At 34.8% G+C, this 7757-nt stretch overlaps 1 pseudogene; it reads right to left on the reverse strand.

The window, feature by feature from the left end:
• Positions 1–691: 691 nt before the first annotated feature.
• On the reverse strand, positions 692–2062 carry LOC131837212 (ubiquitin-conjugating enzyme E2 E3-like; annotated as a pseudogene).
• Between the last annotated feature and the right edge of the window lie 5695 nt (positions 2063–7757).

Below are 7757 nucleotides of genomic sequence, written 5' to 3' on the forward strand. Positions count from 1 at the left end.
ATTAGGAGAAACTGGGATTGCTATCTTTATTCAGAAATTGTCCCTGGGTTTCTACTGTGTGCTAGATATGTGCTGGACATGGGCATTCCTGGTAATAGAGATAAGCTCTCATAAGGTTATAAATATCCAAGGAAGCAAATACAATATAGCCATTCAGATCCTGTATTTTATAAAGCTGTTGTTAAAACCCTTAGGATTTTTTTTTTTTTTGCCTTCAGGAGTATATTTATTGTGTTTGAGATAATACATCAGGTAGTCTCTGAGCTACAAAGGGTAAAAAAATATTCTCTTATTATAAGTTGACGTAAGTAAAAGGTAAAATGTTTTTTCCAACAGCATGAACCACAAAGAAAGAGATAGATGTTTACTATAAATAACCTTATCCCTGAACCTCTATGTCTACCTTTGTAACTTCATGAAAATAATAAATTAAGTTAAAATTCAGTATAACACACACACAATTTGGTATAATATAGGATATAAAATGCACTATAATTATTGATAAAGTTCAGGACAAGTATCCTTAGCATACCACAATATGCATGTCAATATCCCAAAGACTGAAGACTAGTCTGTTTAAAATGTCTACTTGCAAAGCTACAGCTACAAAATTCTACTCTTAATAATATTTATCCTTTTGGGTAATATTTCAGTCTTCAAGGGATAAAAGCAGAGAAAAGAAGTATGTACACTATGAGGGTTCAGAAAAATTCTCCCCAAAATGTGCTACTTTGGCATGTGGACTATTTTGAGCTGAAGGTAATCAAGACACAGCAAACTCAAGAAAAATTTTTACCTCTCCCTTTAACTACCTAAAACAATTTATATAGGGGTCCTAACCCAGAGAAAGAGCTATAAACAAGAAAGAACTTTTTTATTTGAATGACTCATCTGTATGGGAGGACAAGCATCCAATTCCTAAACATCTGCACTTCTTATCCTGTGAATCACCCTCCTCCCTTATGAAGTCCATGGCCTCTATCACATTCCTTTAGTGAAGATGGCATATAAGCCTCAACTGCCTGACTTATCCCCATGTTTCATATTTTTATGGGATCTCCATATGTATATAATTAAATTTGTTTTTCTCCCATTAATGTTTTATGTTAATTTGATTATTAAACCAGACCAAAAAAAACCTCCTAGAATGGTAGAAGGAAAATTTTTTCCTCCCCAACAACAGAAGTTGATATTGTAAAGGCTATAAAGATTTGCATCACAGGGGCATCTGGCTGGCTCAGTCAGTAGAGCATGCAACTCTTGATCTCAGGGTTGTAGTTTTGAGCCCATGTTGTGTGCAGAGATTACTTAAAAATAAAATTAAAAAGTTTGCAGTACAGTAAGAAGGTGTCCCTATTCCTTCCCGTTGCATAGAAATTATGTGAATTAGGTTGCCTATTATCTTGCCATATTCTGCTTTGTTGATCAAATACTGAGAAGCAATGCTTCCAACTTGAATATCTGCAGACTGCCAAAGGGAACAAGCCAGCAGCAAAATCTTTGAAATTGTCGAAGTGGGACTCCAGTTGTCTTTAAGGATATTTAGACAGGTCCTTGACTATTGATGTTTCAGCGATAGATTCTGGTGTGAAAAGTAACTTTTGGTTGCTTAAACAGATAATTGGATGAAAATGTGATGTCCAGAAAAACCATACCACCTTCATGCACACAACCTAGTGGACCAAATATAGCTAATTCCCATTCATAAATGTTATCTCTTTGACCCCAGGATGGCGGTAGGGAGGAGGAATGTGGATGACCTCAGTTAGCTCCTTCTGAAGTCTTCGCACTAGCAGATAATTCAGCAGCGGTTTTTTTTAGAGATTTGGGTGTTTTGTTTTGTTCTCCTCTGCCCACCCCCACACCCCCCGCCACTCCTCCCCTGTGACAAGATTTTCTTTATTCTTTTTCTTCAGGCTATCAGAGCAGTGAGGTCTCTCTGATCTGCATCTGAACTACCACTGTTGGTGTTCGGGTTATCATCATTGGATATTTACCTATCATTGGACACCTTGGTGAAGTTATTTCCTGGAAAATTCAACTGTTCATCTGAACTATTCATATAGTCCTACAGTGTGGGAGAAAGAGAGGGGTGGAAAAAACCCATTCCTTAAGGAAATGCAGGCAGCTGGGAGTGGGGGTTGAGGGATTAGGGAAAAAAAAAAAAAAGCCAAGGAGAAGTGTGGAAAATTAAAAGTAGGGGGGATTATGCCCTTTAGGAACCTTTTTAAGGATAATAATTTTTTAAGGGTATGGCTATTAATATTTGCAGACAGGTTGGTTCAGGTCAAGAAGCAGGGGTTTGTGGAGAGAAGTTTTATGTATGATATAGGAATGATGGATACACAACATTCTGCCTTTGTCAAAACCCAGAGGACTTTTTATAGCACTAGAATGAATTTTAATGTATGCAAATAAAAAAATCTTTTAGAAGGTTGGGAGATCTCAGAATGGAATGCATATTGTCACAAAACAATCTAACTGTATGACATTAACAAAACAACCTCACTGCAGGGATGGATAGTAAAAGTCCTGCCTTAGTAAGTTTGAAAATGAGTGGAGTCTGTAAGACCAAAAGCAAAGGGATTCCACATAAACATTTATAACTTCAGTTAATATTTGTTTTCCATAAAGGTATGAGCTAACAATTCTGAAGCCACTATGCCTATATACTAAAATTGAACAGTTAGGTAGATGGATGGCATATAGTAGAAGCCAACAGTTTCTCACTGTTGGAACTGGAGAATACAGGCAAATAAGAAAAGGCTAGAATGAACTGTTTGATAACATAGAGTGGAAGACATCAGCATAAACTCATTTTGGCTTAATACAGAGTCAGAAGGATACATACAGAAATATTTATAGATATGTTTATGTACAAAACTTAATATAAACCCATATATTTCCTTACTCTATTAGATGAGAGGGCCTAGAAGCAAGGACAACCAATAGTGACAAGCACACTTAGCACACTTAATACATAGATCTTGGTTTCTAGAGCCACTCTCTGATCACAGGAACTAGGGCTCCTTGGAGAAAAGGCTAATTCTAGGGCTATGGCAGGGAATATACAAGATGAACCTGGAGAAACTTATAGTGTCAGAAAGTAAGGAAGTATTCAACACACACAACAGTGATATGTCAAAGGGATACAGAATGTCAAAGGGATACAGTATGTCAAAGGGATACAGAAGCCAATTGAAATAGCTCCTGATGGCCAAAGCTGAAATGATTTGAGCATCAAAATAAAGTAGTATTGAATTATAATCCAAAGTATAAGATAAGTATCCATGAATCCATCCTGATAAAAATAAATGGTTGGTAAGTAAACGAATGGGGGTGAATAGACATATCTCCTATGTAGTAGAATTCCCAATGATTTATGTAGAGACTCTACCCTCAAGAAGATGGAGTATAACTCCTTACACCTTCAGTGTGGGCTACATATAGCGACTTCCTTCCAAAGGGTACAGAACGAAAAGTTGGAGAAAAAGAGTAACTTTACAGTGGAGAAACCTGACCAATACCGCCTGAGCCAGGTGATCAAGGTTAACAAAAAACAGTGACAAGTCATACCAATAATATGTATTCATGATATATGAAAAGAATGGCACTTTAGCCTTGAATCTTCCTCTCTAAAGCTCATAACCCTGCTTGAATAAAATACCTTACCAGTATTCCAATCTGGCATGATCATCAAACACAAGGAACGTCTGAGTAACTGCCACAACCAAGAGAAGGCTCAGGAGACCTGACAGCTAATGTGATGTCTTGGGTGGAATTGTGGCAAATAATAAGGAAATATGAATAAAATATGGGTTTTAGCTAATAACGTATCAGTGTTTGTTCATTAATTGCAACATATGTACCATACTAATATAAGATGTTTATAATGGGAGACACAATATGTAGTATATGCTAGTTATCTGTACTACCTCTGAAACTTTGCAGTAAATCTAAAACTATTCTAAAATAAAAGGTTATATAGACAAATCTTTACTAATCACTCTATTGGATCCCATTCCTGCATTCTACCAAGACAGACTGTCTTTCAGTCTTTATTTCCAGTGAACCTTTGAGGTCTGCAGGTCTGGTTCAGTCAGATCAGCTCTCACCAAGGGTAAAGGGCATGTGAAAGCAGCTTACACTGACAGAGTCTATCATGGCAGGCTTTCTTTTAAAAAGATTCATGATGCTATGTGTCTTTCCTGTCTCTTCTGTTCTTCTCCTTCAGTTGCTTTATAACTTCTCATTGTTTGTAACTTTCTTGTCATGGAATGTTTACCATTATCTGCATCTATAGTCCTGATGGTGACTATTTGATGACTTTGTTTTTGTTTTGGGTTTTTTTTTTCCTTCAAATTTTTATTTAAATTCTAGTTAGTTAACATATAGTGTAATATTGGTTTAAGGAATAGAATTTAGTGACTCATCACTTACATTTAACACCCAGTGTTCATCACACCAAGTGCCCTCCTTAATGCCCATCATCCATTTAGCCCACTCCCCCACTCACCTCGCTTCAGCAACCCTCAGTTTGTTCTCTATAGTTAAGAGTCTCTTATGGTTTGCTTCCCTCTCTTTTTCCCCTTCCCTTATGTTCAACTCTTTTGTTTCTTAAATTCCACATAGGAGTAAGATCATATGGTATTTATCTTTCTCTGACTCATTTCACTTAGCATAATACACCCTAGCCCCATCCACATGGTTGCAAATGGCAAGATTTCATTCTTTTCGATGGCTGAGTAATACTCCAATGTATATGTATACCACCTTTTCTTTATCTATTCATCAGTTGATGGACATTTGTGCTCATTCCGTAATTTGGCTATCGCTAATGATGCTTACTTGCAGACTTTGAATGTACTACATATTTAAACCTTTCTATTTAAGTAGAGGTATGTGTGTATGTGTGGTATTGCTAATGTTTTATTTATTTAAAGTCTCTTTCCTACCTCTCTCTATAGCATCCCTTTCTACCAGTTTTGAATATTTTTTTTGAATTTTTTTATTTCACTTCACCAAACAGACTTTCATCACATTACATCTTTATATAATAATTTATTAAATACTTGTTAAGAAAGATAAGGAATTTCATGTAAGTACCCTATATCTCAATTTTAACTTCCATGCTATATTTTTAAATTTATATTACTATCTTAGTATTTGTTACATTCACTGCTATACTATTCACCACATACTTGTAAATGACATACTTAAACCAATTTTTGAAAAAACTTTAAATTTACAGAAACATTATAAGAATAATACTGAAAATGTCTAGATATTTTTTCATATTTAATAATTTTAAAATTTTAAATATTTTACCACATTTGCTGTATCACCTCTCTCATGCATAATTTCTTTCTCTCATATATGTGTATGATTTATTTTTCTAACTCATTTGAGAGTTTGTTGTATATATTAAGCCCTTTCCTCTTTTAAAACTTGAGTAGTGTTCATTTCTTAAGAAAAAAATTTTCTCTTATGAAATCCAAGTATAGTTATCAAATTTAAGAAACTTATCTTTGATAGAATGACATATGTCTTTTAAAAAAATGTTCCCAATAATGTCTTTTACAGTATTTTATTTAAAGTTTTTTTTTGTTTGTTTTTTGTTTTTTTTGTTTTTTAGTGATCTTTCCACCCAACATAGGGCTTTTTTTTTTTTTTAAGATTTTATTTATTTATTTGACAGGCAGAGATCACAACTAGGCAGAGAGGCAGGCAGAGAGAGAGGAGGAAGCAGGCTCTCTGCTGAGCAGAGAGCCCAATGTGGGGCTCTATCCCAGGACCCTGGGATCATGACCTGAGCTGAAGGCAGAGGACTTAACCCACTGAGCCACCCAGGCACTCCCCAACATAGGGCTTTAACTCACAACTCCAAGATGAAGAGTCATATGCTCTTCCAACTGAGCCAGCCAGCCAGCCACCCCTTTTATATTATTTCTTAACAGTGGTAGAGCATACACTCTAGGATCATGTATTATATTTAATTTCTATGTCTTTTTTGTTGTTATTTACTTTAAGTTGAAAACTTCCTAAGTCTTTTTAAAAAATAATTTTTAATATATTTTAAAAATATTTTATTTTTAAGTAATCTCTACACCCAACGTGAGGCTCAAACTCAAAACCCTAAGATCAAGAGACACATGCTCTACTGACTGAACCAGCCAAGCACCCCCAGACTTTCTTTTAATCTTTCATATCAACGACCTATTTTAAGGCCAATTATTTTATAGAATGTTCCTCAATTTAGAGTTGACTGATTTTTCTTTATTATTAGACTCCAGTTGTGCCTACCTGGCTAGAATACAACTGAAGAGATATCCTTTTCATGGTATCATATTTATGGGTCCATATTGTTGATACTAATTTTGTTTCCCCTCTGCATGATTACTATTCTCTTCTTGCAACCAATAAGCAATTCTGTAGGGAGGCACTTAAGAATCATGTAAAAATCCTGCTGTTTGTTATAATTTTCCTTTAAATTTAGCATCCATCGGTGATTCTTACTTGAACTACTCTTAAATATGAAGGTTGCAAAACAACAATTTTCCAATTCTATCACTCTGTATTTGTGGTGTCATCTTACTATAATGGAGAAAATGTTCTCCTTTCTGCCTGTTTCTATGTATCTATGTATCTACCTATCATCATTTCTCTCTCTCCATCTCTCCACCTATCATCTGTTTATAAATTCATCCTCCTTCTATTTATAATCTTTCATCAGTGTGGACTTACAGATTTTATTTTAATCATTGGGTTATACTCCATTACTACCTTATTTATTTTGAGTCTCAAGTTGTCCCAGAGTTGACCAACAGGAGACCTTATGCTCTGGCTTCTCTATCTTCTTGGCATTTGTCCTCATCCTTTTCTTAGATACTGCCCCTTTATACGATAAGATGTTCTAGACTCGTTTTGTACTTTTCTTGACTCACTTTTGATTTTTTTGTGGCAGCTGATGTGCTCATTCTTGGTGTACTATTGCCTGCAGTCCCTTTCAACAGAACTATGGTATGTATGGATATATGAAATTAAGAGTGCATATTGATTCCTGCAATTGCAAGCCAAACCTATACTTTTTTTTTATATTTGTATCTCCCTTCTTCCACAGGGAAAACCCTAATTCACAACAATATCAACTCATTTGTTTGATTATCTATATATAGAATAACAAGTGTACTAAGAAGTATTCAAAATTTGTTAGTTCTTTCTCTTCCTTAGATTGACACCATACAACCAAAGCTTTGTATGCAAAACTTACTTGCATTATTATTTTTTCCTTCTTCAGTGCATTTATGTCCTTTATTTGCAATGCTGTTGGCCTCTTTCTCTTTTTTTCCTTTTTTCTTCCTCCCTTCCTTCCTTTCTTTTTCTTTTTTTCTTCCATTTAGTTTTAGGTGTTTCTCCTCATTCTTATTAAGTGTTGATTTTGTTCAAGTTTTTTTTTTATTATGAATACTTCCCAATAGAAACTATTTAAAAAGGCATGCTCAGAACAGTCTCATTCCATCCCTTATCCCTTCCATGTGATTCTTTCCATTCTGTGTATATATATATATAGATAGCCAATTTTATCATTCTCTGGTTTATATTTCAAGTTTTTATTTTCATTTTAATATGTTTTCTTTATATTATACTAACCTGTTCAAATTGCTGTGTGGTTTCTCTCTCCTGTTTACATTCTGACTGACACACTTTCACCATAGTATACCTTCAAATAATAGTATACCATTTCCCTCCTACCATTT

The sequence above is a fragment of the Mustela lutreola genome, chromosome 7 (genome assembly GCF_030435805.1).
Source record: "Mustela lutreola isolate mMusLut2 chromosome 7, mMusLut2.pri, whole genome shotgun sequence".
NCBI lineage: Eukaryota > Metazoa > Chordata > Mammalia > Carnivora > Mustelidae > Mustela > Mustela lutreola.